This window comes from Somniosus microcephalus, chromosome 20, assembly GCF_052327205.1.
Source record: "Somniosus microcephalus isolate GS21.2 chromosome 20, FLI_Smic_1.0, whole genome shotgun sequence".
Classification (NCBI taxonomy): Eukaryota; Metazoa; Chordata; class Chondrichthyes; order Squaliformes; family Somniosidae; genus Somniosus; species Somniosus microcephalus.
This window is the reverse complement of record NC_141006.1, coordinates 15,139,389-15,165,989: the sequence shown is the minus strand read 5'-3', so window position 1 is coordinate 15,165,989 and position 26,601 is coordinate 15,139,389. Positions and strand designations below refer to the sequence as shown.

At 48.0% G+C, this 26,601-nt stretch overlaps 1 protein-coding gene across 10 annotated transcripts in view; it reads left to right on the top strand.

The window, feature by feature from the left end:
* Positions 1–26,601, top strand: part of LOC147103064 (adhesion G protein-coupled receptor B2-like) — a 1,231,153-nt gene that overhangs the window by 1,027,694 nt on the left and 176,858 nt on the right. The gene's annotated exons all lie outside the window — the stretch shown is intronic.

The window sequence follows — 26,601 nt, the reverse complement described above, 5'->3', positions numbered from 1 at the left end:
ATAAAAGTTTACAGCACAGAAGAAGGCAATTTAGCCCATCGTGACTGCATCATTTTTTGCTAGAGCAACCCAACCAAACTAAACCATTGCCCTGCTAGCTCCCCATAGCCCTGTATTTTCTTCTGCTTCAATTTTTTATCCCCTTTTTCCTTAACAGATTCACTGGTCTCTACCTCAACCATTCGCTGTGGCAAAACATTCTAATCCTAATAACTGCAATGTCTCCTAACCTTTCCTCACTCTCGTAATGACAATTCTAAGCTGATAATCCCTCGTCACTGACTTCCAAATCAGAGGAAATAGTCTTTGTATGTTCACCGTATCAGAAACCTTCATAATTTAAAACATCTCCATTAACTATCCTCTTAGCCTTCTTTGCTCCTGTGGAAATAGTGCCAGTATCACAAATCTCTCCTCATAACTATAGCTTCTCCTGCAATATCATACTGATTATTCTTTGCTATATGGTTGAAATGTCTTTTCATCAGCTACTACAAAATAACAGGTTCAAAAAAGATAAAACATTGGGCCGTGTATTCCGATGCCTATAGGTGTGTACGAGCTGTGTACACACCCATCGGAAATGCCGGTTACAGGCATGCACAGCGCATGCGCTGAAAACCGGCATTTCCGATCTGTCAAGAATGCTCTTGACAGATCGGACGCCTATCCTAGAGAAGGGCCTCTGCAGGCAGATAGTTCTGCTTTCTGGAGAACCTCTGCCTGCAGAAAACCCTTAGAAATCTTACACTGGTAAAAGCAGGCCTAAAGCAGGCGTAAGGCCTGCTCTTACCAGCATAAGAGTTGCAAAAAGTAAAAAAAAAAGTTTTCACTCATTTATCATTTTTAAATACTTTAAAAGAAGGTAAGTTTATTTTTAGCCCCATAAAAAACTTTAATAATTTTTTTCAAAAAATTAATTTTTGTTTAAAATATTTAATTTATTGTAATTTCAACCCATTTAAAAAATGTAATTAAAAAAAAATTCTTTAATGTTTTACAGTGTTTTTGGGGTGATCTATATTCATATATTTGACAGGTCTATCTGTCAAGTGTATGAAGGGAGATTCCCTTATTTGATTGGCTCCCCATGGCCCATGTGATCCCAGGGACACTTGCGAACTGCATGCGCCTCTGGGTTACGTGGGCCCTGTGCATTTCGACTGTGGAGAGGCCTAGGAGCGGAAGTGTCCAGACCTCGGGAGCCCTCAGATAAGTCCATAGATTTTTTCCAGATCAGAGGCCATTGATTGAACTGTCAGTCCAAATATCTAGTGGATGGTTGGCATTCCAGTTATGTGTTATGGATATGTCCAATTTGGACAACCTGTTAGCACAAATAAAAGAAACTGAATCCCGTTGTTTTTTTGATATTATCATCACTGGCCTGTCGAAGGAAGGTTCTGGCTCAATTCTCCCTTATCCAAACCACTCTGTCTTTTGCTTTTCTCTTCAATTCTCCATACAATCTTCCATTCTTCAGGTGGTCCAGACTATCTTTTCTTCGCTCTTGATCCTTTTTCTTTCACCTGTCCTTCTATCACCTCTTTCAACATCTCATCCCCTCAGCACATGCCCAAACAATTCATTTGCCTTTTTCTAATAACATCAATATTCTTCTTATATCATTGACAACATCTCCACATTCATTTTCGTTTCTATTCCCTTTACTTTCTCCATACGTCTCCAAACCCGCATCTCAAAGCTCTGTAGAAGCTTGAATACCTCTTTCATCAGTGTCCTTGTTTCAGCACCATTCAGTAAAATCTAGAAATACAGCAGGTTCATCAACACCTGAAGAGGTGAGACAAGTTAATGTTTCAGTTGAACACCCTTTATTATAAATATCATACAATATTAATGTCCTGCCAATAGATGTCACTACTTATTACACAAAGCGTAACAAACAAAGACATGTTGGAGGAAGGTTTCCTCTGCACTTTCTGTAATGAAGACATTGTTAGACTCGAATTTTCAGAGCAAAACCAGACGGAGACGGAACTGCTGACAAAGTTAAAATTTATTAGAAAACGACCGGGAGGCCTTGTGCACAAAGGGAGAGTGGTTAGCTTCCTCAAGCTCGCACCTAACTCTCAAAGGAAAAGCAGCAATACAAGCATGTTTATACCTTTCAATAGGCAACGTCCACTGGTTACGAAATGTGGGCATATACATACAAACAGTGTCACTACAGTTACTCTCTTATTGGTTGACATGGTTAGTCACTCAACTGTCAGGGCTCACCTTGAGGTGTCCTGTGACACTAAACATCCCACATTAGTTGTAGTTACCCTTATCAGTAAGCATATAGTTTTCAGACATTGAGACTCCACAAAGTAGCTTCCAGCAAGGCCGCAACCAGGCTTATTACCCCCTGGTGCTACTGTGCTAGCCCTGGAGATGCACGGTTACTTCATTAATCTCTCGAGAAAAGCTTGTTGGGATAAACAATGTCAGCTCAGGCTTCAAGCAAACATTCCAAAGGGAGATAAGGTGTTTGAAGCAAGGATTGTCTCAGAAATGGCTGATTCCTTTTAGTGTTTAACTTGGTGGCCACAACTTGTTGTGGGATTTTAGAGACTTCTCTTATAAATGTTGTATAGCCCAATTCTACAGAAGGAGCCAGTGTCTGCAGGTTTGTAACTTCAAAGGACATGTGTCTCCCCTAACCATCGAGCAAATATACCACAAAGCCATATACTCTGTGGCTAGTTCTCCTTATCTCTTAGAAGGGCAAGCTATGTTGAACACTGCTTCTGTGAAGCTGATAACAACTTTCCAAAATGTTTGGAGATACGTGGGGTGGCGGCCAGCAGTCTGGCAAATCTGCTTTGGTCAGCTATTCTACAGTACCAGTTAAAAAGAGTTAATGGTCAAGCATCCCATCATGCTTTGCAGCTATCTAAATGCTACATGTACGCTTTTAATACATATATACAGGAAACTTTGTGATATCCGGCACCGACGGGACCGAACTGTTGCCGTCCCATCAAAACTGCCGGAAAAACCAGCGCTAATGTTAAAACATACGGAGCTTTTGAGCTCTGTATCTAGCAACAAACCCTGTTGCTTAGCAACAGCTTCTAAACAGTCGGCCGTAGCTTGCAAGCGTCTCTGTAGCTAAGCAACAGCTTTAGCTAGACCTTGCAGAGCCTGACTGGTGAAAAAAAAGCAACGAAAATAAAAAAAACTTACTGAACCGACTCCTGAATTTTGCCGGTGGATCGAGCATTCCAGACAGTTAACCTCCGGATAAACCAAAGTTTCCTGTATCTCAATAATGTGAAGCTAATCATCCTTTAAATATGATTTCTAGTATTACAGCCTAATGGTTAATGTATTAGAGACTGGAGGATTCAGGCTTCGGTTCACAGGCCTAATTTTGCAATCCAACAATATAAACCTGTTTTTTAAAAACAAATTAATTATTATTTTACATCTAGCACACAAGGGAAATCTTCCCACCTCTCCACTTGGGATAAATGTTACAATTGCACAGACATTTCTCCACTTGCACAACTAAAAACTGGGCACTTGGGGGGTGATTTTTATTCAGACGTCGGGAAGGAGGCGGGACTACAACTTTCGGGGTTGTAGTCCCGCCTCCATTGAGATGCGGCCAATCCACGCGATTTTAACTTGATTGACCTTGTTGAGCCCACCCAACGGGCTCAGCAGGCCAATTAAGGGCCACCCGGCAACAGGTGATGTCACAGACTGAAATTTCATCTGTCAAGACGTTTTGACAAATGAAATATCAGTGTTTCACAGCTGTTTGAAGCTGTCAAACACTGACAGTCTTACTTCTAACCTGAGTCCTTCTACACAGACTCAGTTAGAAATCTCACCGGCACAGAAAGCTGCAGGATGTCACTTTTGACAGTTCGCAGCCATTCTGCTTTCTGTGCCGGTTAGAAGATGGACTCCCGAAACCCAGAGGAAAGAAGGCTAAAAAGGTAAGTACAGGTAATTTAAACTTCTTTACATAAGAACATAAGAAGTAGGAGCAGGAGTAGGCCATACAGCCCCTCGGGCCTGCTCCGCCATTCAATAGGATCATGGCTGATCCGAACCCAGAATCACGTCCACTTCCCTGCCCGCTCCCCGTAACCCCTAATTCACTTATCAGCTAGGAAACTGTCTATCTCCGTTTTAAATGTATTTAATGTCGCAGCTTCCACAGCTCTCTGAGGTAACAAATTCCATAGATTTACTACCCTCTGAGTGAAGAAGTTTCTCCTCATCTCAGTTTTGAAATGGCAGCCCCTTATTCTAAGATTATGCCCCCTAGTTCTAGTCTCACCCATCAGTGGAAACATCCTCCCCGCATCCACCCGATCAAGCCCCCTCACAATCTTATATGTTTCGATAAGATCGCCTCTCATTCTTCTGAATTCCAATGAGTAGAGGCCCAACCTACTCAACCTTTCCTCATAAGTCAACCCCCTCATCTCCGGAATCAACCAAGTGAACCTTCTCTGAACTGCTTCGAGAGCAAGTATATCTTTTCTTAAATATGGAAACCAAAACTGTACGCAGTATTACAGGTGTGGCCTCACCAGTACCCTGTATAACTGAAGCAACACTTCCCTGCTTTTATACTCCATCCCCCTTGCAATAAAAGCCAAGATTACATTGGCCTTCCTGATCACCTGCTGTACCTGCATACTAACCTTCTGTGTTTCATGCACCAGGACCCCCAGATTCCTTTGTACTGTAGCACTTTGCAGTTTCTTTCCATTTTAACTTGCTCTTTGATTTTTTTCTGCCAAAGTGCATAACCTCACACTTTCCAACATTATATTCTATCTGCCAAATTTCTGCCCACTCACTTAGCCTGTCTATGTCCTTTTGCAGGTTTTTTATGTCCTCCTCACTCACTGCTTTCCCTCCCATCTTTGTATCGTCGGCAAACTTGGATACGTTGCACTTGGTCCCCTCCTCCAAATCGTTAATAGAGATTTTAAAGAGTTGGGGTCCCAGCACTGACCCCTGCGGAACACCACTAGTTACTGATCGCCAACCCGAGAATGAACCATTTATCCCCACTCTCTGTTTTCTGTTAGATAGCCAATCTTCCACCCATGCCAGTATATTACCCCCAATCCTGTGATTTTTTATCTTGTGCAGTAATCTTTTGTGTGGCACCTTGTCAAATGTCTTTTGGAAGTCCAAATACACCACATCCACTGGTTCCCCTTTATCCACCCTGTTTGTTACGTCCTCAAAGAATTCAAGCAAATTTGTCAAACATGACTTCCCCTTCATAAAACCATGCTGACTCTGTCCGATTAAATTATGCTTATCCAAATGTCCTGTTACTGCTTCCTTAATAATGGACTCCAACATTTTACCAACCACAGATGTTAGGCTAACTGGTCTATAGTTTCCAGCCTTTTGTCTACCTCCCTTTTTAAACAAGGGCGTTACATTAGCAGTTTTCCAATCTGCTGAGACCTTTCCTGAATCCAGGGAGTTTTGGAAAATTACCACCAATGCATCCGCAATCCCTACCGCTACTTCTCTCAAGACCCTAGGATGTAAGCCATCAAGTCCAGGGGATTTATCCGCCTTAAGTCCCATTATCTTACCAAGTACCATCTCCTTAGTGATTTTAATCATGTTTAGCTCCTCCCCCCCTATAGCCCCCTGTTTGTCCAGTGTTGGGATATTTTTAGTGTCCTCTACTGTAAAGACTGATACAAAATATTTGTTCAGCGTATTTGCCATCTCCATGTTCCCCACTACTAATTTCCCGGTCTCGTCCTCTAAGGGACCAACATTCACTTTAGCCACCCTTTTTCTTTTTATATAACTGTAGAAACTCTTGCTATCTGTTTTTATATTTTTTGCTAGTTTACTTTCATAATCTATCTTCCCTTTCTTAATTAATCTTTTAGTTATTGTTTACTGGCTTTTAAATGCTTCCCAATCTTCTATCCTCCCACTAGATTTGGCTATTTTATATGCCCTTGTTTTCAGTCAGATACTGTCCTTTATTACTTTACTTAGCCACGGATGGCTGTCTTTTCTTTTACGCCCCTTTTTCCTCAGTGGAATATATTTTTCTTGAAAGTTATGAAATACCTCCTTGAATGTACACCACTGCTCATGTACCATCTTACACCCTAATCTATTTTCCCAGTCCACTTTAGTCAACTCTGCTCTCATACCTTCATAGTCTCCTTTATTTAAGCTTAGTACGCTGGTTTGAGATCCAACTCTCTCACCCTCCAACTGAATTTGGAATTCAACCATGTTATGGTCACTCATTCCAAGGGGATCCTTTACTAGGACATTTTTTATTAATCCTGTCTCATTACACAGGATCAGATCTAAGATTGCCTGCCCCCTGGTTGGTTTAGTAACATACTGCTCAAGGAACCCATCCCTAATGCACTCTATGAACTCTTCCTCAAGGTTGCCCTACCCAATTTGATTTGTCCAGTCAATATGAAAGTTAAAATCTCCCATGATTATAGCTGTTCCCTTATTACAAGCCCCAACTATTTTCTGATTTATACTCCAACCAATAGAGTTGCAACTGTTAGGAGGCCTATAGACTACGCCCACGAGTGACTTTTTCCCCTTATTATTCCTTATCTCCACCCAAACTGTTTCACTATCCTGATCCTTTGATCCAATATCATTTCTCACTATTGCAGTGATTCCATCCTTTATTAACATAGCCACCCCACCTCCCTTTCCTGTCTGTCCTTCCTAATAGTCAAATACCCCTGGATGTTTAGTTCCCAGTCATGGTCACCTCGCAGCCATGTTTCTGTAATGGCCACCAGATCATACCCATGTGTAGTTATTTGTACCGTCAACTCGTCTATTTTGTTACGAATGCTGCGTGCATTCAGATAAAGAACTTTTAAATATGTTTTGTGACAATTTATTCCTGCTTTTAACCCCTTTACTACTTTACCTTCATATATTCTGTCCCTTCTTGACACGCTCTGGTTTTTAATTTCCCCACTGCTACTTTGCCCTATTGCCTTCTCCGCTGACATTTTTATTTTTCGCTCTCTTGAAACCTCCCCCCCACTAATTAGTTTAAAGCCCTCTCTACAGCCCTAGTTATTCGATTCGCCAGGATTCTAGTCCCAGCACTGGCCAAGTGAAGTCCGTCCCAACGGAACAGCTCTCTCCTGTCCCAGTACTGGTGCCAGTGTCCCAAGAAGCGAAACCCATTTCTCCCACACCAGTCTTTGAGCCATGCATTTAACTCTCTGATTTTATTTACCCTAGCCATATTTGCTCGTGGCTCAGGTAGTAATCCAGAGATTATTACCCTTGTGGTTCTGCTTTTTAATTTGGCCCCTAGCTGCTCATACTCCCTCAGCAGAACCTCTTTCCTTGTCCTATCTATGTCGTTGGTACCAACATGGACCACAACAACTGGATCCTCCCCCTCCCACTCCAAGTTTCTCTCCAGCCCAGAGGAGATGTCCTTAACCCTGGCACCGGGCAGGCAACACAACCTTCGGGACTCTCGCTCTCGGCTGCAAAGAACCCTATCTATCCCCCTTATGATACTATCCCCTACCACTACAACATTTCTTTTTACTCCCCCCACTTGAATGGCCCCCCGTTCCACAGTGCTGTGGCCAGGTTGCTCATCCTCCCTGCAGTCCCCGTTCCTGTCCTCACTAGGAGTAAGAACCTCGAACCTGTTGGACAAGAGCAAGGGCTGCAGCTCCTCCAACACTACCTCCTGGATCCCCGTACCTGCCTCATTCATAGTCACACCCTCCTGTCCCTGACCACGGAATACATCTGAATTAGTTAATCTAATTGGTGTGACTACTTCCTGGAACACAGAGTCCAGGTAACTCTCCCCCTCCCTGATGTGTCGCAGTGTTTGAAGCTCGGACTCCAGCTCTTCAACACGGAGCCGGAGTTCCTCGAGCAGCCAGCACTTACTGCAAATGTGATCACCGTGAGCATCAATGGTGTCCACCAGCTCCCACATATTGCAGCAGTAGCACATCACCTGCTCTCCCATTCTATGTAATTAATTAAATTTATTAATATTATTTTTAAATACCCTCTGCCCCGATTCTAGATGATGAATATCACACCTCTATTTAATTGAACTTACCAACTTATAAAATTTACCAACAAATTAAATTAAATCAAATCAATCCCACCAATTACACTACAGTTAAATAGTATATTTAAGGGCCCTGGCTTATAAACAGTCCCCGCTACACCACAGAGAATTTTAGAACTATAAACCACAGAGTTAAAGTTTAAAAAGAGAGAAATACTCACCAACCAATCACTTACCTGCTTTCTGGTGACGTCACACCTCGATTACTTTTTACTTCTCTCCTTCCCTCTGAGTTCCGAGTTCGGAGACTGGTACGCCTTACCTGGTCTCTGGAGCCTTTTATAGCCCTGCTGCTGCCGCTGAAATTTACACACTTTAGACACATCAAATACACTTACCTACCTTTGCACTCATGCACCCATCACTCACCTGAACACCGACATCTCAACCCTTCCAAGCCCTTCAACCCGACGGCCCAACTCCCCTAACTTGGCGTGGTTTGGAGCCGTCGGGAAACCCACACTTCAAGCTTTAAAATAGGGATTAAGCTAATTGGCACTAATCCCTTCCCGCCTCGGCTAGGCGGGTCCCAGTGCGGGGCGGGTACCTGCCTCCTTTGAAACTTACATGGAGGCAGGTTGGGGTTGGGATGGTGTCGGGACCCCTGAATTCGGGACTTTAACCCCCAGCACGCCTCCAATCCCGACTCCATGGGTCAATGAAAATCGGCCCCTTGGTGTCTGAGTGCATTCTTGCTGTGCAGAACCTAAGATCAAGGAAGGCTTCCTGAAGAGAAAGCATCAAGTAACAGTTCCTCAAAGCAACGAGTCATGTCCAAACTGTCGATGTATAGTTTTTTTGACCAGTAATGGATGCTCAGATGTGCAGGAGATTGTAATTGAGGATAACCAGTTTAAAGGGAATATTAATATAAACTCAGAAAATGCTGGAAACACTCAGCAGGTGAGGTAGCATCTATGGAAAGAGAAACAGAGTTAGTGTTTCAGGCTGGTGACCTTTCATCAGAACTGTATCTCTCTGCACAAATTCTGCCTGACCTGCTGAGTGTTTCCGGCATTTTCTGTTTTTATTTCTGATTTCTAGCATCCTCTGTATTTTGCTTTTGTATTAATTTTATTTAAACTCCTTTTATTTTGTACTAGCTGGAGTGCCCGGCGGTGCCGAGGGTTTTTTGAGGGGATGTTGTTGTTGAAAGAGAGAGAGAGAGAGACTGGGGGGAGTAGAGAGAGACGGGAGGGGGAGAGAGAGAGAGCGAGACTGGCGGGGGGGAGAGAGAGAGACTGGGGGGGAGAGAGAGAGAGACTGGGGGGAAGAGAGAGAGAGAGAGACTGGGGGGGAGCGAGAGAGAGACTGGGGGGGAGAGAGAGAGAGAGAGAGACTGGGGGGGAGAGAGAGAGAGAGAGACTGGGGGGAGTAGAGAGAGACGGGAGGGGGAGAAAGAGAGAGAGACTGGAGGGGAGAGAGAGACTGGGGGGGGAGAGAGAGAGAGAGACTGGGGGGAAGAGAGAGAGAGACTGGGGGGAGAGAGAGAGGGAGAGATACTGGGGGGGAGAGAGAGAGAGAGAGAGAGACTGGGGGAGAAGAGAGAGACGGGGGGGGGGAAAGAGAGAGAGAGAGACTGCTGGATTTAGTTTGGGATTAGCCTGGAGAGAGAGGGTGGGAAGCAGCACCTCAGGCCTGGCCCTATGGACCCCTGTGAAGGAAGGAAGGAAGGAAGAAGGCGAGCTCTCCCTCCCTCTCACTCTTTCCCTCCCTCAACCTCTCTCTCTCCCTCCCCCTGTCTCTCCCTACTTTACTCTCTCTCCCTCCCTGCCCCTCTCCTCTCCCTCCCTCCCCCTCCCTCCCCCTCTCCTCTCCCTCCCTCCCTCTCCTCTCCCTCCCCCTCTCCTCTCCCTCCCCTCCTCCTCCTCTCCTCTCCCCCTCTCCTCTCCCTCCCCCTTCTCCTCTCCCTCCCCCCCTCCTCTCCCTCCCTCCCCCCTCCTCTCCCTCCCTCGCCCCCTCCTCTCCCTCCCCCCCTCTCCTCTCCCTCCCCCCCTCTCCTCTCCCTCCCCCTCCTCTCCTCTCCCTCCCCCCTCCTCGCCTCTCTTTCCCCCTCTCCTCTCCCTCCCCCTGTCTCTCCCTGATTTCCTCTCTGTCCCTCCCTCCCCCTATCTGTCTGCCTTTCCTGAGAGCCCGGCCGCGGTGAGCCGAAGCCGCCGTGTGCGGATCAGCGGCTCAGGGCCAGCCTGTGCGCGGCCTAGCGCGTGAGGCCCGGCCGGACTCACCTTAGATGAAGGCGCGCTCCAGGCCGACATTGACGCGCGCGCTGACTCGCGCCCCGCCAGCCTTTACTAAGATGGCGGCGATGGCTACGCTCGGCTCAGTCCCGCGCCGCCAGCCTTTACCAAGATGGCGGCGATCGCGGGGTGGGCCCAGCGGGACGGGCGGTTCCTAGCTTGGGCGTGGCTGGCGAGGAGAGGCCGAGGCTTCGAGGCCTGCAGGTGGGGTAACCCTCCAAGGTCGCGGTGCCCGGCGGAGGCAGCGAGTCAAGAGGAAAAAAAGGGTGAAAGGTAGGAAAATTAATCAGCTTAGAAAAAATATTTACAAATTAATTTACTTTTTTTAAAAACAATTTCCCCTCACACACACAGAAAGTGGGAAAAATAAACACACAGAAAGTGGGAAAAATAAATCAAGAGTTAGGAATCAAGATGGCGGCCACTCACCTCAGCTCAGAAGGATTAGGCCCGCCCACACACGCAATGAAATGCCCCCCGTGACGCACCGATTGGTCAACCATCCGGTTAATCCCCTGTACGATTGGTCAACCATCACGTCACTCAACGCTAATGAGCGGAATGTTGCCATTTTTTGAACCTTTTTTGTATACTGTCTGAACAATTTTTGTCTGACCAAAAAGTAAATATGCCTATTAGAGTCCCCTAATGATAAGCTTTCTTTTGATATAACATATGTGTAGGTACGCTCTATAACTTTTGATTGTATAGCCGGACAGACAGACAGACAGAAAGACAAACAGACAGAAAGACAAACCGTTTTATATATATAGATAGATGCTGCTGCCATTGGAAATCTGATGTGTCCATTTGAAGAAATGTGACTTTAGACTATCTTACTGCAACCTTGTGGAAGCTCAACTTGGGTCTGGCAGTAAACAAAAAACAGCTCAGCTCGTGTCAGGGGTTCATTTGTTAAGTCAGCAGTTTCCTGGAATGAGCTGTGATCAGTATTGCAGCATCATTTCACTGACTGATGCCAAACTGCAGCCAGCAGTGACTTTTAAAATTCAGTACTGACTGAGGATGCTGATCAGAAGATCGCTGCCTATTGCATGACCACGTTTCTATTAATGCTATTCAGGCACACTGTTTCAATTCCAAATTTTGCCCGTCCTTTGTTTTAAATCATAATTCATGCTCTTTATACAGTGTGACTTTGTCGGGTATCATCAATCGAACTTAATTTCAGTGCAATTTAAAGAATGCCTAACAATCAAGCGCATTCCAGTATTAAAATTAAGTGATATTAGTTTAAGCAATAAAGAATAACTCCATCTGTTGTATCAGTATAGAAAACATGACCAAATTAACAGCCAAATTCCTGCTATGTACCCACTTTAATACACAGTGAAGTTCTTCACTGCTACTTGAGCACAATTTCTGCAAGTTTGTTCAGAAAAGTGATGTTAAAATTTTAAGAACAGCTAAAGACAAATGTGTGGCATTGCCGTTTACTACCAGATTTATTCTTGAGTGCAACACTCAGTAGAAAAGCAAAAATTGGCAATGAGTTTCAACTCTGCATCTTTCTAACTAGAACTTTCATTTAGCAATATCTTGCACTCAGCATAAAATTTAATCTTTGCTATTCCATTGGCTGAAAACATACTGGGGGTTGTTTTGGTGAAAGGGTGTAAACAGGTGCTAAGTGGGTGCGGTGCTAATAAGACACACCTGTTTGAAAGGCTGGCTTTAGCCTGAAATTTTAGGGGTAATTGGTGATTGCCATGATTTAAACGTGCCTGGAGGCGCTAAACCGGGGACCTGCACGTTTAGCACTCAAGCTCTGATAAAGAGCAGTTTTTGTGGAGCGGTATATACAGCCTCCACGCTTATACTTCAACTGAAGGTGTGAAGTGCGCTGGGTGACAGACAACAGCACGTGTCAGGATGGCTTGGGGACCGAGGGAGAGGGCTCATGGATTCTCGGACGTGGCACTAGAGGTCCTTGTTGAGGATGTCCGGAGGAGGAGGGATGTCCTGTACCCATGGGGGGAAGAAGGCCACAGAGGCAAATAATGCAGCGGATATAGAGCAGATCGTTGAGGAGGTCACAGCCAGGAGCACCGTCCCCAGGACATGGCTCGACGCAAGAAATTAATGATTTCGCACAATTGATCAAGGTAAGATTCTACCTCACAAACACACTTCTCAAGAACTGCACCACCACCAGCATCACAACCTCAACACACTGCATCCACCATCTAACTATACACTGACATTCATGCAACCCAAAATATTGCATCCTTCACAGCACTACTCACACCTCAGAAACATCTCGCAGCTCTTCAACCATGTGAGGCATCACACACACACACACAAACACACCTGCCAATTACACTCATTCACAATCACCACTCTTTCTCTTCCAGGATAAGATCGCACATAACAGGTGGCAGCAGGACCTGACCGGGGGAGGGGAAGTATGACTGCATGAGATCATTCCCCTTAAGGAGACAGTGCTGGCTGGCAGTGATCAGGATGGGAGTGGCTGATGCCGTGGCCACAGGCAGAGCAGGGGATATCTTCCTTACAGATGCACAACTCTTCCTGATCCCTAATCACCCAAACTTATCCTCCCAAGCTCCATATGGTCTCATCACACACATCCTCCTATAGTGGCCACACATGCTGCACCCTAACCTTCAGGCTCCCAGGAGCAAGATCCACCTCACCCCCCAGAGGTGCTGGAAGAAGAACAAGAGCCACCTCGCCCCCCACCCTCCCCAGATGAAGAGGAGGAGAGTGAAGATGGTGGCACTGTATCAATTGCTACCACTGTCGCAGGCACCAGCTCAGAGACCGGCTCGATGCGTTACTTAGATGCTAGGGTAGAACTGTACTCCAGCAGATCAGTGGGCTGGCTTAACAGATGCCCCGAGGTAATGGTGTGGGAATCCTCCCAGTCGCATGCACCGGGCACTAGTGGGCAACAGCCACACCGGGTGGAAGGGACACCACAGGTGCCACCTTGCTGGGGGTGTGGGGGGGGGCAAGGTCGCATACTAACTTTGCTGTAGAGGAGTCAGATGAGGACCTTGCAGAGCCAAGCTTCAGAAGAAAACTGATGGGTTTGACAAATCAAATGCTTGGTGCAATCAACAGCCTGCCTGAAAGCTTACAGGTTATGGCTCGAGGATGGAGAGTTCGCTTCCAGCTTGGCCCGTGGCTTGATGCAGAGCCTGGAACCCATCCTCTCCAGCGTGGAGAGGCTGCCCAATTCCATCCATCGACCTGTGGAGCCCAACATCATGCAGCGTCTGATGACAGAGGTCGCAGCTTCCACTGCAGTCATGGAAGCTTTCACAAAACACCAAACAGCTTGCATGGAATGACAAGGTACTACAATGAAAGCCCAAACAGCTTCCATTGCACTACTAGCATCTTCCATAGAATGGCAAAGTGCTGCAATGGAAGTTCAGGCAGCTTCCATGGTGGCTCTGGGGCTTGTAGAGTGTCTCAGCTGCCCATAGATTTGCACTCCACCAGATCACTGGGCTGGCTTAACACATGCCCCAAGGTAGTGGTGTGGGAATCATGGAGCAGGAACCTACTGCCTCTCTCCGGATAGCAGCATTTCTGCTCCCTCCCCCGGCACTGCACCATTGCTCTTGCTGTTGCCTGTCAGCCAGGCGGCCCAGACTGCTGAAGCCCACGTTGACATGGTGCAATCTGAGGCAGGCCATCACCACCCACAACCTCTCAAGGACATCCCAGGAGATCATCTGAACTGCCTTCTTCAGATTCTCAGCACCCATCCACCTTGCATGCTGCTGCCACTGGGGTAGCACTTCGTAGAAGCTCCAAAGTAGACAAGAGCACTTATAGGATAACCATTAAGGGTAAGCACCAAGGTGAATAGATTAATATTTGTAAGTGCTGTTGGTTATGTCATTTTTCATTGTTTGTTTTTACTCTAAAGGGTGAATATGGTAATTGTGTAGTGCTGGAATTGGTGGTCTTTTTTATTGTGTTCATGGGGAAGGGGTTGAAATCATTGACTGCAGATGGTGGACTTCTTGATGGATCCTCAGTCGTGGAAGGTGAGGCATATGACAACAGTGCTCCAAAGTCTGATGGTGGAGAACGTCTCTCAAAAGTGGTCTTCAACTGGATGGCGGCGAGCATCCCTCCCAGGTGCAGGCCGTCTACCTGGAACCCTCTGGTGCTCCCCCTGGTCCCCCTGGTCTTCCTCCGCCTCATCTTCCTCTTCCTCCTCAACTTCGTCTTTTTTTGGCTCCTAAGCTTGACCCTCTGGCACAATTGCTGGTGGTAATGGCTGGTCTCTCATGATCGCCAGATTATGGAGCATGCAGCAAGACACTACGAATCTGCAGCCCTCCTCACCCTCCTGTACCTCTCACCTCCAGTAGCTGGTGCTGCTGTATTTTAGGTAAATTCAGCCAACCTTTGCTTTCAGCTGCACTGGAAGGGACTGCAGAGGTATGGCTGCAGCACTGGGAGCAGGGAATTTTACAGGGAACTGCTGACCTCTGATGTCTGTTTGGCAGTTAGTACATTATTTCATTAGTTTGAAAGTACAGATCAGCCAGCCTTAGACCAGAATGGAGATTGTTGATTATAAATTGCCCTGGACATTGATCTAAAGTGCAAAAATGAAGATATTGTTCTGGAAACGGGCAGGAGCCTCATGAATAAATGCAAATAGGTTCAGATGACGTAGTTACGACCTCTCAGACCATTTTCATCTCAGCCCACGTTGCACTCACCAGTTTCCGCACCCACCCGCCAAATCTGGGTAGTAGAAGTTAGGAGGCAGCCATTTTGAGCATCCTTTAAGGGGATCCTTCGCTGCAGTGAGGAAAAGCTGGGAACAGATTTGGCACTCATGTTTACTGCAGCCGCTTGTAGGTTTGGTGGTTTGATGGTTTCCAATATTAGATCACCTTGCTGCTGTAGGTGTTGCAAAAATTTTGCCTGCTACTATGAATTGCTGCTCCCTTTCACTCTCAACACTTCCACCCCTCCTCTTTAAGTTGCGGCTGTAGGCCCATCAGAGTGATTTCCCACCCCCCAGATCGACGAACTGCCTATATGGACCACATTTCATGCTGGCAACTTGCTGGATTAATTTAAATGAGGCCCAAACATGAAAATGGTTCTGATCCGACCCCCTGCCCGACCCCGCCCGATTAATGCTTCACATGTAAGAACGTGGGTTCCTAACTAAAAGACTGAGTTCTACTCAGGCAATCAAACAAAACGAACTTTAATGAAACAAACAGGCTTTAACAGGAAACTGCAGGATAACATTGAATGGAGGTCTGCTCTCTCTGGAGGCTCCACGAGGACTGCCCCTGCAGTCCCGTGGCTGACGTCATGACGTCATCACATTTTCCCGCCAGTCGGGGATCATGTGATGAACGGCGTGATGTCATCACATTTTAGCCACACTGTTAAAGTAACTGTACTGGCCGCGCTAGACGTGCTCCTATCTAGTTATCCAGCAAGTTAAACACTTATTCAAAATAATTCTTCGTGAAGCCGTTTGCTGTTTTGAAGCTTTACTTGAACAAATTTGTGAAACTGTAAACAAAGATAAAGTATGTTTTGTACATAAACTGAGTACTATACATTCGATATTACATAAGATATAAACATATTTACAACAGTAGAATAGACTAATTGTATAACTAACTAACATTTGGACTCACTTCTATAACTATCAAATATTAACCTTTTATAAACATATTATTATCAAAATACTACTCTGATAACGTTGCTATTATGCTAAGGAACAAAGATACTCACAGATATTGCACTTGGCCTAACATATGAAATCAGATTACATTGGATTGTAAAACCCTTATGGAATCCTCCATTACTGCCAGGTTCTTCCTGGAATTCTACTTCCTGTGTTACGCAGGAAGAAAGGTATGAAGGTCAAATGACCCCTCACAGGAAGAAAGGAACAAAGGTCAAATGACCTCACACAGGAAGAAAGGTAGAAAGATCAGATGACCTTTCCAGCATACAAACTGCTAACATAATAACCACCACCAGAGGGTGCTATCTGCATATAAAATGTTCATTGCATGTAAAAAGTCCATTGGTCCAAAACACTCCCCGTCTGGGGTTGTTAACGACTCCACATAGTCCGAACTCTACTTGTCACTGGAGTCCTCTGGCGACAAAAGAAGAACCACCTCAGAGACGGTCCGTCGGTGTCGATGATAGGATGCAGCTTCAGTAGACTGCTGTGAGGAGGTAGGTTGCGTTCTGCTACGCACAGTTCGAATCTGGGTATGGTGAGGTCTGGCTGGGGCACCAACTTGCCTCTGTCAAAGACGAAGCCGATTTTGCTTTGTCCTTCTTGAGTGGTGACCTTCAGATAAGTCACACTTGCAATGGCCTTAGCGGATGCATCTGCAAAGACACAAAGCTCTTTGAATTGGGCATTTAAGGGAGAGAAAGACGAATAGCAGCGAGGTATTCGGATCTCCTGTAAGTCTTGGAGTGAGTCTCTCCATCTGTCCCACTCTGCTTCCATCTCTTCAGGGAGAGGTGAATCCCACTCTTCAGCACGTGTGGAGTGTTCCCTGAGGAGCAGCCTGCCTTGTATGGTGACAGGGGCTAAGAAGCCGAGAGGGTCGTATAGGCTGTTGACTGTAGAGAGCACTCCTCTACGTGTGAAGGGTTTCTTGGCATCTAAGACTTGGAACGTGAACGTGTCTGTTGCTATGTTCCACGACACCCCTAGGCTACGCTGTAGAGGGAGGTCATCAGTGAAGAGGTCTAGGTCTTTGACGTCCTTAGCACGATCTTCAGTGGGGAATGCCTCCATCACTGCTGGTCTGTTAGAGGCTATCTTATGCAGCCTGAGGTTGGATAGTGCAAGTAGTTCCTGGGCTCGTCCAAGGGTACTGATGGCCTCTGCTTCGGTCGGGAATGACTTCAGTACGTCGTCGACATAGAACTCTCGTTCGATGAACCCTCTCACATCACTGCCAAAGTCGTCGTCTTCTTCCTTGGCAGCCCTCCTTAGTCCGTATATGGCGACAGCAGGGGATGGGCTATTCCCAAAGACATGGACACGCATTCTGTAGTCCACAATGTCTCTATTGGGCTCATTGTCCCGATACCACAGGAAGCGGAGGAAGTCTCTGTGGTCTTCTCTCACCACGAAGCAATGAAACATGTGCTGGATATCGGCAGTGATGGCGACGGGCTCTTTCCTGAATCTCATGAGCACTCCCAAGAGGCTGTTGTTAAGATCGGGCCCTGTGAGGAGTACGTCGTTGAGAGAGACACCCTGATATGGTGCACTGGAGTCAAACACCACGCGGATCTGTTCCGGCTTTTTGGGGTGGTAGACTCCAAAGGAAGGGAGGTACCAACACTCTTGGCCTTCCTGGAGTGGAGGAGCTATCTCTGCATGATTGTTGACAAGCATTTTCTTGACAAATTCTAGGAAGTGTGCTTTCATCTTTTCAGATTCCTGGCGACATCCTACAGGGTACACATTAACGAGGCATATCTTGGAGCATGCTCTTGCGCTCACTCCTTCTTCACCTGGATGTAATCTCTGGACCAGCAGCTCCCTCTCTCTCCCCGCTGTGCTCTGAAGCGGGAGGAGGCGACTCTGACTCCCAAGGAGCTGGGCCTGGGTGTAGTGCTGAAACGTGCCGATCACTTTCACATTCAGTGCATTTTGCATCCACCTTGCAGTTCTTGGCGAGATGGCTCGTGGACGAGCAGCACCTGAAACATATAGAGTTCTCTTTAAGATATTGTTTCCGATCTTCCAGGGACATCCCCCTGAAGCCTCTGCACTTCTTTAAAGGATGGGGCTTGTTGTGGATAGGGCATTGTTTGCTCATATCCTCAGGTTTCTTCTGAATCTTTGTGTGCTCAGTTGAGGACACTTGCATTTTGTGGACAGATATTGGTGTCTTTCCATGTCTGTCGAACTTGTCTCTTCTGGCAAGTGCTGGGTGGGCGGAGAAGAAGTTGAAGCTGGGGTCGTTCCTGGCTTTGGCTTCTTTACGGATGAATTTAACGAACGCAGAGAATGGTGGGAATGCCACATTGTGCTTTAGCTTGAACTTTGATCCAAACGTTATCCACTTCTCCTGCAGGTTAAATGGAAGCTTCTCAATGATGGGACTTACCCCTCTGGAAGTGTCTAAGTACGATAGACCGGGTAGGTAGCCGTCCTGCTTTGCGACTTCGAGTTCTGACAGCAGATCTCCAAGGTCGCGGAGCTTCTGGGGTTCCTTACTCGTCAACCTCGGAAAGTTCTCCAACCTGTCAAAGAGAGCCCTTTCAACGGCTTCGGGCGAGCCGTAGCTTTCTTCCAGCCTCGCCCAAGCCTTCTTCAACCCCTCTGGCAGCTGTCCCACATTGGCCGCTTTTATCCTGCAGGCCTGTCCGGTGGACTCTGGGCCGAGCCATTTGATAAGGAGGCCGAGCTCTTCTCCTGCCGACAGGTCTAAGCCCGATATGGCATCGTGGAAGCAGGACTTCCAAGCCCGATAATTCTCCGGCCTGTCATCAAACTTGATTAGCCCCGAAGTCACCAGCTGGATGCGTGCAAGGTATTTGGCGAGGTCGTAGGTGCTGGGACCTGTGCCAGGGTTGCCTTGGCTGGGGGGTCTCAAGGAACCGAGAGGGGATTTGCCTCTGACTTTCTCTATTCGGTGTCCTATTCCTTTGCACCGTGTCTTCCGTTCTGCTGGGGGAGACTCTGCAGCTTGAGGCACGCCGTCTGCTTTGGCTTTGGTTGGCAACTTGTGGCATGTTGTACGAAGTGCTTGCGTCTGTAGAGATGTGCGGGCCTCCATCCCTTTCTCCTGTAAACTGTGTGTCGGCATGGTCGCTCACGTAATCTATGGTGCGCTGTCGTGGACTCTGCCACGGAACGGGAATTAAAGGTTTGTAAGCTGTCTCGGGAACAGCTCCCTCCAAAATTGCCTCGAATATTTGTGTCTCGGCTAATGCAGCATCTATCTCTTTTTGTTGCTGCAGAGCATCTAATGTGGCTTGGAGACGGGCCTGTTCAGCTTGTCGTTCACCCTGGTGACTGGCCAGGTCAGCTTGGTGTCGGGCCTGTTCGGCTTGTGATTCAGCTTGGAGACGGGCCTGTCTTACTTTTATTTCTATTTCACTGTCTGCATGCGCAGCTCTGGCTTGAGCTGCTACAAGCTTAGCCCGTGCTTTGGCGATGGCTATGCTTACTCTAGAAGCACCCGATGACCGTGAACCAACTTGCGATCTGTAGTAACCGGAGCTTATAGACCGATTGTCACGTTCTACAGTTTCGTCTGCCTGTTTAAGGTCTTCTACTTGCTGCAAAGCATTTTCGTTATTATCTTCTGACATGTTGATGTGAGCTAGATGTGCTCTACGAGGTTAAGGCTTACTCTGGGTTCCTCCTGCTCCGTTCTTCACAGCTAGCTTTCTTTTCACTGATATCTCTTCACTGATATCTTTTCACTGTACTGGCCGCGCTAGACGTGCTCCTATCTAGTTATCCAGCAAGTTAAACACTTATTCAAAATAATTCTTTGTGAAGCCGTTTGCTGTTTTGAAGCTTTACTTGAACAAATTTGTGAAACTGTAAACAAAGATAAAGTATGTTTTGTACATAAACTGAGTACTATACATTCGATATTACATAAGATATAAACATATTTACAACAGTAGAATAGACTAATTGTATAACTAACTAACATTTGGACTCACTTCTATAACTATCAAATATTAACCTTTTATAAACATATTATTATCAAAATACTACTCTGACAACATTGCTATTATGCTAAGGAACAAAGATACTCACAGATATTGCGCTTGGCCTAACATATGAAATCAGATTACATTGGATTGTAAAACCCTTATGGAATCCTCCATTACTGCCAGGTTCTTCCTGGAATTCTACTTCCTGTGTTACACAGGAAGAAAGGTACGAAGGTCAAATGACCCCTCACAGGAAGAAAGGAACAAAGGTCAAATGACCTCACACAGGAAGAAAGGTAGAAAGATCAGATGACCTTTCCAGCATACAAACTGCTAACACAATAACCACCACCAGAGGGTGCTATCTGCATATAAAATGTTCACTGCATGTAAAAAGTCCATTGGTCCAGAACAGTAACCACACTCTGTACAGTTAAACAGCATAAATAAAGATACAGACTCAGACTGTAGCTAACATGTTGTTAAAGGAATTATATACAAACGATCTGAGTCCTTTGGTGGCTCCGCCACATGCGCCCCCCCAGAATTGTCTTTAACAGCAAAAGTGAGACGTCGAGGAGGCCTGACAAGTCTGTCCGAGCGACTTCGGTAACCCTGCAAAGGAAGCTGATGGACGGCGGTCGAGCTGGCGGGCGGTTGTGGTTGAGCTGGTGCGGCGAGTGTGGTCGAGCTGGTGGGCAGCTGTGGTTGATCTGGCACGGTGGCTGCGGGCGGTCGGCCATGTTTCGGCGGTTGAGCGACGACGACTGGGCGGTCCAGGTCCAGGTGAGCCGGCTTCAACCGGTTCACCGAAATGTGATCCGGCTTTCCTCCGATGTCGACCAAAAAGGATTTGTCTCCTGATTCGATGAGGCGGAAAGGACCAGTGTAAGGGGGCTTGAGCGGATCCCGGTGAGCGTCGTGGCAGATAAATACGTACTCGGCGTTCTTCAGCTCCGCTGGCACGTGGGAGCTCTGTAGGCCATGATTTGATGTAGGCACCAGAGCGAAGCATCTGGCCGCTTCCTGGTGGCTGACGAGTTGCTGGGAGGCGGACCAGAGCTCTGTGGGAGAAGGGAGGAAATCTCCTGGTACTCGGAGCGGCTGGCCAAAAACGAGTTCGGCTGAGGACGATTGCAGGTCTTCTTTGGGTGCTGTACGAAGACCTAAAAGGACCCATGGGAGTCTGTCCACCCATCCTGCACCTTGAAGACTGGCCCGTAGGGCGGTTTGAACGACCTGTGGAATCGCTCGCAAAGGCCGTTCACCTGTGGATGATAGGCGGTGGTGTGATGAAGTTTGGTGCCGAGCCCCTGAGCTACAGCGTTCCAGAGCTCTGAGGAAAATTGTGGCCCACGATCGGAAGAGATGTCCACCAGTACCCCGAAACGAGCAACCCAACAGGAGATCAAAGCTCTAGCGACATCTGCCAAAGTGGTGGAAACCAAAGGAATTGCCTCTGGCCACCTAGTGGTGCGGTCCACCATGGTGAGGAGATGCGTATAACCATGGGAAGGCGGAACTGGCCCCACAAGGTCCACATGCACGTGGTCGACACGACGCTCCGGAACAGCGAACGTAGCCACTGGAGCTTTTACATGGCGCTGGACCTTGGCCTTCTGGCAGACCACGCAGGCGTTGGCCCAGTCACGGACATCGAGGTGCATACCCTTCCAGACGAACTTCACCGACATTAGCCGTTGTGAAGCCTTCATACCAGGGTGCGACAACCCGTGTATGGCGTCAAAAACCTTCCGGCGCCATGCGACTGGTACGATAGGTCGGGGAACGCCCATGGAGACGTCGCAAAGGAGCATGGTGCCTGCGGCCTGGAAATTGACGTCGGTCGCTTGGAAACTAGAGGGGACGGTTCTGTATGATTGGACCTCTGGGTCCGAGGCCTGATCCGCAGCCATGAGGGCGTAGTCAATCCCCAGGTGAACCGCATGGACCGTCGCATGGGAAAGGCAATCCGCCACCAGGTTGTCTTTACCAGACACATGTTGAATGTCCGTGGTAAATTCAGAAATAAACGTCAGGTGACATTGTTGACGAGCGGACCACGGTTCGGCGGTCTCGGCCATGGCGAACGTTAGAGGCTTGTGGTCGACAAAAGCCGTGAAGGGACGTCCTTCTAATAAGAACCGGAAATGGCGAGTGGCTAGGAAAAGGGCCAGTAACTCTCGATCGAAGGTGCTGTATTTTCTTTCATTTTTCCGTAGTTGACGGCTGAAAAACGCCAGCGGTTGCCACGTGCCGTTCACCCACTGCTCCTGCACTGCGCCGATGGCGTAGTCTGACGCGTCTGTGGTAAGGGCGATGGTGGCACCTGGAAGTGGGTGCGCCAGCATGGTTGCGTTGGCCAAAGCGCTCTTGGTGTTGACGAACGCCTGGTCCATCTCGGCCGTCCAGCTGATTAGATCCTTACCGGACTTGCCCTTGAGGGCCCCGTACAAAGGCTGCATTAGCTAAGCCGCCTTAGGGACGGATCGGTGATAGAAATTGACCATCCCAGGAACTCTTGCAGGGCCTTGATGGTTGGTGGGTGTGGGAAAGAGGTAACAGCTTCCACCTTCATCAGTAAGGGGATGGCGCCGTCTGATGTTATGCGGTGTCCCAAGAAATCGATCCGCTGCAGGCCGAACTGGCACTTGGCCGGGTTGATGATCAAACCATGCTGGCTGAGGCGAGTAAAGAGGGTTATGCAGATGGCAGATGTGCTCTTCCTTGCTAGCGCTGGCGATGAGAATGTCGTCAAGGTAGACGAAGATGAAGTTTAGGTCTCAGAGCATGGAGTCCATTAAGCGCTGGAAAGCCTGTGCCGCGTTCTTCAAGCCAAACAGCATCCGCAGGAACTCAAAAAGGCCGAAAGGGGTGATGACTGCGGTTTTCGGGACATCTTGCGGGTGCACGGGAACCTGGTGATACCCCCGGACGAGGTCGACCTTAGAAAAGATAGAATTTCCCGCCAAATGGGCCGAGAAATCCTGAATATGCGGGATCGGGTACCGATCAGGAGTAGTGGCGTCGTTCAGGCGTCGGTAGTCACCACATGGCCGCCAGCCGCCGCCCAGTTTCGGAACAATGTGGAGAGGCGAAGACCAGGGACTATTCGACCGGCGAATAATCCCCAGCCGCTCCATCGTGTCGAACTCCGCTTTCGCAGCCGCGAGCTTGCCGGGTTTGAGCCTTCTAGCCCGTGCCTAAACCGGGGAGCCAGTAGTGGTGATATGATGTTCAACACCATGCTTCGTGGCCGAGGAGGAGAAAGTGGGCCATGTCATCTCCGGGAACTCTCCGAGGAGCTGAGTGAAGTCTGGAGAAGGGAAAGCACAGGCGATAGAGCGCACCACGGTGGTACAGTGGTGGCACGGGGTCGAGTGGAAGGTGGCCGTGTTGATCAACCGGCGGTGCCGGACATCGACGAGGAGGCCGTTGGCACACAGAAAATCCGCCCCTAGGATGGCCTGCGAGACTGTGGCCGTGACGAATTCCCAATGGAAGCGCTGACCGCCGAAACAGACTTGGATGCTACACTGCGCCCCGGTGTCACAAAGGAAATGTCGACCCGATAGGGAATTGGTGATGTAAAGAAGTTTCCCCGTAGATCCGATGGCCATCACAGCCGCGGAGCGCCTGTTAGACCCGGTCCTCCTTCGCCAGGAACTGTGCAGGAGCTTTGTTTTTTTTGGGGGCGAAAAACTGCAGGGAGAGTGGCAGCGTCGTGCTTTCGCGCCAAAACGGGCATGGTAGGAGCACCAGCCCACTGCAGGAAGAACTGGAGCCGCGTCTGTGGGGGATGGGCGCCTTGTGGCCGCGCAGCACTGCTGGGTTACTGTGAAAATCTTATCTGCTTCGGCAGCAAGCTTGGCGCAGTCTGTAATCTCGGATCTGGCTAGGGCAGCCTGCACCTGCTCCGGCAGTTGGCAGAGGAATAGCTCCCGGAAGAGGGAGCATTCTGGTTCGGCACCTAAGAGCGTGAGCATTTGGCTCATGAGCTCAGACGGTTTGGAGTCCCCGAGGCCGGGCATAGCGAGGAGCCGGCGAGCGTGTTCTGACTTCGAGAGCCCGAAGACCTGCAGCAACCGCGCCTTTAACGTATCATACTTGCTGATGTAAGAAAAAGGAGACTTACCATCAAGTAACTTTAAAGTAAGCTTTAAGTAACTTATAAACACACTATATACAAGAGAGGTCTTTACCATGCCTCTGGTAGAAGCCTCTTACAATACTGAACAGACCAGTATTTATACCAGTCCAACAGGAAGTGACATTTACAGGAAGTGAGGTAATTACACAGTTCATAGTTCATAGTTCACAGGAAGTGATGACATAACTTCCCGGAAGTTAGCATTTTTATCACATTCTTCCCTCCTGCAGGATTAGGAGGCTGTGGTCTACCTTTTGGTCCGTAGCCGCCGAACAAGGAAGAGTCGCACCCGTTTGGATTCCCGTCGTAGAGGGTCGCTGGTCCGCTTACATGCGGTTGGCCATTGGTCAGAGTCTGTGTGGCCTGGATTGCCCTGTGAAGGGTCGGGGAGATCATGGCTTCGAGTACGAGCCCCAATAGGTTCAAAGTCGGACTGCCTCTGTTCAGAGGGAGGTGCAGAGCTGGTCTGTGGCGGATCAGTACTTTCATGCGCGGTACTGGGAGGGTCGTAACCTTGAGCACGGGGTTCTACCGGCACCAAGCTAGTTGGTGTCCGATCAGGATCCTGGAGAGGGGTACCCGATAGGTCCCAAGAGTTTCCTGGTGAAATGCCATCACCCGATGTCCCACTAGGTCCTGGTGGGCAGGGAGCCAGATCCCGTAATGATACGGTAGATTCTCGGCCGTCGGAATATCGTATGTTTGCATAGGTGGGGTTGGCATCGGTTAGTTCGACCTCGTCTACAAGAGGGTCATTTTTAGACGTCCGAACGTATCTTCGGAGTAATACAGGTCCAGGAGTAGTTAGCCATGACGGGAGTGATGTCCCATGAGATGAGCGACGCTGGAATCCAAAGAACCGCTCATGAGGTGTAGTATTTGTGGCTGTAGAAAGCAGGGACCGTAGAGAGTGCAATGCATCCGGAAGCACTGTTTCCCATTGCTGGTCTGGTAGGCCCCGAGATCTTAAAGCGAGACGTACGGAATTCCAGATGATACCGTTATACCTCTCTACCTGCCCATTTCCGATGGGATGGTATGGTGTTGTTTTGCTTGTAGCAATTCCCCGTTCTGAGAGGTAGTCCTTGAGTTCCCTTGACATAAAGGATGGACCCCGATCTGAGTGAATATAAGCCGGCATGCCACAGAGAGAAAATACCTGCTCAAGGCAGCAGATTACTGTGGACGCCAGCATATTGGAGCAGGGGAAGGCAAACGGAAAACGGGAATATTCGTCGATCATGGTGAGCAAATATGTGTTCCGAGTTGAAGAGGGCACTGGGCCCTTAAAATCGATGCTAAGTCGTTGCATCGGTTGGGTTGCATGTATGAGTATACCATCTGAGGGGCGGAAGAACTGAGGTTTTAATTCCGCACAAAGCCGGCATTCTGAGCATATTTTTTTTACATCTCCAGTGGAAAAAGGGAGATTCCGTGATCGTACGAAATGTAGCATGCGCGTAACGCCAGGATGACACAAACCATTGTGGACATCCATGAGAGTGGAGGATGACATAGTGGAGCAGAATGCCCGTGTGAGGGTGTCCGGGGCCACATTCTCCTTGCCAGGCCGATAGAGAATGGTATAACCAAAAGAGGCCAGTTCCATCCTCCAAAGTTGTATTTTATTATTCTTAATTTTGGTTCGTTTTCGATTATCGAGCATGAAGGCGACTGATCGTTGGTCCGTGATCAATGTAAAATGCTGGCGAGCTAGAAAATGGTTCCACTTCCGTACTGCCTCTATGATGGCTGTGGCTTCTTTCTCAACCGGAGGATAATGTAGCTCGGCACCTTGTAAGGTCCTGGACATAAATGCTACAGGACGACCTTCCTGATTCAGAGTAGCCGAGATCGCCACCTCCGAGGCATCACATTCAACCACGAAAGGGAGATTCTCATCGATGGAGTGAAGAGCCGCTTTCTCCAACTGTTTTTTGAGAAGGTTAAAGGCTGCAACAGCCGCTGTTCCCAGTGGAAATGATCTAGCATGCAGCAAGGGTTGGATTTTGTCCGAAAAATGAGGAATCCATTTAGCGTAGTATGCAAACAGACCGAGAGCCCGACGTAAAGAAGCCGGATTCTTAGGTGACGGGAGCTCTTGGAGCGGGCGAAGTCTTTCTGGGTCTGGCTTAATGATACCATTGCCTACGCAGTAGCCAAGGATGTTGATGGTCGGTTGCGACTCAACAGATTTGGATTCATTCAGGGTCAAATTACGGCGATGGAGGGCATCCCGAAATTTTTGGAGGTTGGAGTCGTGTTCCTGTTGATCGTGACCTGCAATGGTAATGTTATCAAGATAGGGAAAAGTGTCCCTTAGGTTTTCCTGCTTAACCAGGCCATCCATTGCCCGTTGAAAGACAGCCACTCCATTAGTAACCCCGAATGGG